This window comes from Narcine bancroftii, chromosome 8 (genome assembly GCF_036971445.1).
Source record: "Narcine bancroftii isolate sNarBan1 chromosome 8, sNarBan1.hap1, whole genome shotgun sequence".
Taxonomy (NCBI): domain Eukaryota; kingdom Metazoa; phylum Chordata; class Chondrichthyes; order Torpediniformes; family Narcinidae; genus Narcine; species Narcine bancroftii.
Genome location: NC_091476.1, coordinates 155992225 through 155994816, shown reverse-complemented (window position 1 = coordinate 155994816; position 2592 = coordinate 155992225).

Sequence of the window (2592 nt, the reverse complement as noted above, 5' to 3'; positions counted from 1 at the left end):
ACCATTCGGGCCACCAAACAGTCCTTCCAAGTGAAGGAACATTTCACTTGTGAATCTCTAGGGGTCATCTACTGGATCTGGTTCTCCTGCTGTGGTCTCCTCTACATTGGAGAGAGTGGACACAGACTGGGAGATTGTTTTGTTAACCACCTCGGTTATGTCCACCCCAATAGCGAGGATCCACCCATTTCCAGTTCTCCATCCCATTCCCTTGATGACATGTCTGTCTGTAGTCTCAAGCACTGCCAACAAATCTTCCAAATGGGCACCCTCCAACTGGATGCCATTAATATTGATTTCTCTGGCTTTCGTTAAAAACCCACCCCATCCCACCCCCTTCTTCCCCTGTTGTCTCTCCTTTCCCTGTCTCCTTTCTCACAAACATGATGAATTCTGCCTAGTTCCTTATCATATCCAATTTACACCTTTTGTTGGTCTGGATTCCTTCCCCATCGTTTGAGTTCTGAGAATTTCTGATATTTTGACTTACTGATTTTTTCTTGAAGAAGGGCTCAGGCCCGAAATGTCGGCTATATACCTTTGTCTCCTTTAGATGCTCAAAAGACCGGCTGAGTTCCTCCAGCATTTTGGTGTATTTATACCAATCACAGCATCTGCAGCCTATCATATTTTATTTGTCACAAAATTTGTTGTTTTAAGGCAGCATCACAGTGCAAACATTTGTATAAACCACCTAACAATAAGTAAAATTAATGCAAAAAAAACAGTCCTGTTGGATCTTCGAAAAATAATTACAAAGTGTTCACAAGGTTGGGTTGAATCTGTGGATGGAATAGCATGCAGATACTTCAGGGTGTCAGATCAGTAAAAAGTTAATGATGTGAGTAAGCAAAAATGGAATTGGGGAAAGAGTACTGAGAAGAAAAGGAAGGTCTGTAATGGAGTGTACAGCAGAAGTAATTTGAAATTCAGCCACTCTGGCAAAAAATGAAGCAGCTGTTTGCAATCTGCAACTTCACACAAATGACACCATAAATAACAGATGGATCTATGAAAAAAAACTAACCACCAGCAATAAAATCATTACCTGTGTCTGTCTAAGAGAAAGCTTGTAGTGATTATCATAGAATCAGAATTACGGCATATGTAGGAAGCCATTTGGCCCACTGTGTCATGCTGGTTAAATAATATCTTTAAACAATCCCACTTGTTATTTCTTGGTCCATAAGTTACAACTCTCAATGCTAAATCAGTTTCTTTTTAAATGGTAGGTTCCTGCCTTTCATTCCACTTTTTGGCATGGAGTTCCAAGAACTGACCACTCATTCAATTATATAATGTTCCTTCTTGACTTCTCTTTTAACCTTTTTCTTTTCACTCACATACCACTTTAAGTAATCCCTATGCTATAGATGCTCTGTGATTAGTAAGGGGTTGCTTAAGGTGGAATGTGAGTGGGAAGGTAAGGATGAGAACCACTGTTCTAGACCCAATTGTTACTGAAATATTTTGCTTGAGAAAAATTGTCATTGGCCCATTTCCTTTGGAGTTATGAAACCATGAACAAAGCGAGTCAATTAGGTACGATTAAAACAGTGGTTTTCAAACTTTTTCTTTCCACCCACATACCACCTTAAGCAATTCCTTACTAATTACAGAGCACCTGTGGCATAGGAAATACTTAAAGTGTTATGTGAGTGGGGAAAAAAATTGAGAATTACTGCATTAAACCAATTTTTATTGATTGTTTCCTGATCTCTCAATCAAGGCAAATATTATTTCATTGGAACAAACACAAAATGTGTTGGAAACACTCAACATGTCAGGTAGTATTTGAGGAAAGAGGAGGAATTCTTCAATTAAAGAGGTTTTGACTTAAAATTGCTAACTCTGTTCCTCTGCTCCCTGACCTGAGAGCATTTTTTATGATTTTCCTCTCATGGGAGAGTCTGGAACCAGCGGGCATAGTCTCAGAATATAAGAGGTCGGGGGAGTCAGAATTCAGTTTTTATTTAATTACCAAACTCCAACACATTTTGACCCACAGAAGACATCTGTCATTTGTCACTATTAATTCTTTAAAATGTGCAATTTTCCCATTTCCACGAAGAGGTCAACTCTCTTTTGAAGGTCCTCATTCTAGATGGTGAGATGTCCAGCAGTTTCTCCTTTCCAATTACCCCGCCCAATTAAAGAAGTAAGTTCTCACCACCCATCTCTAATGCATTGACAATGAATAAATGAAAAGGCCATAGAAAATGAAGCACAATTTTTATTACTCCATATGAAATTTCTTCCGGGATTCTTGGGTAGCTCCCAAAAGATTTGTTTTAAATGTCTGGAGAACTTGAAAGATAAAGCACCGAGCAAAGGGGACAGACAAGTAGGAATCCAAATGTTGTGAAACTAGTAAGTCTGCAAGCGTTGTGATTGTGGTAAATACTTGCATTTACTTGCTTTGTAGTAAATATTTAGTTTGCATTGACTACAAAACAAATGCTAACTGCTACACTCGTTGTACGAGATGGCTTCCCCCCTACTTACAACACAGACTGCAATGTTCAATCCCAAAATCCGGACAGATGTGCGGATTTACAGGTAAACGGGCGCTGGGTTTAGACGTCACTTCCT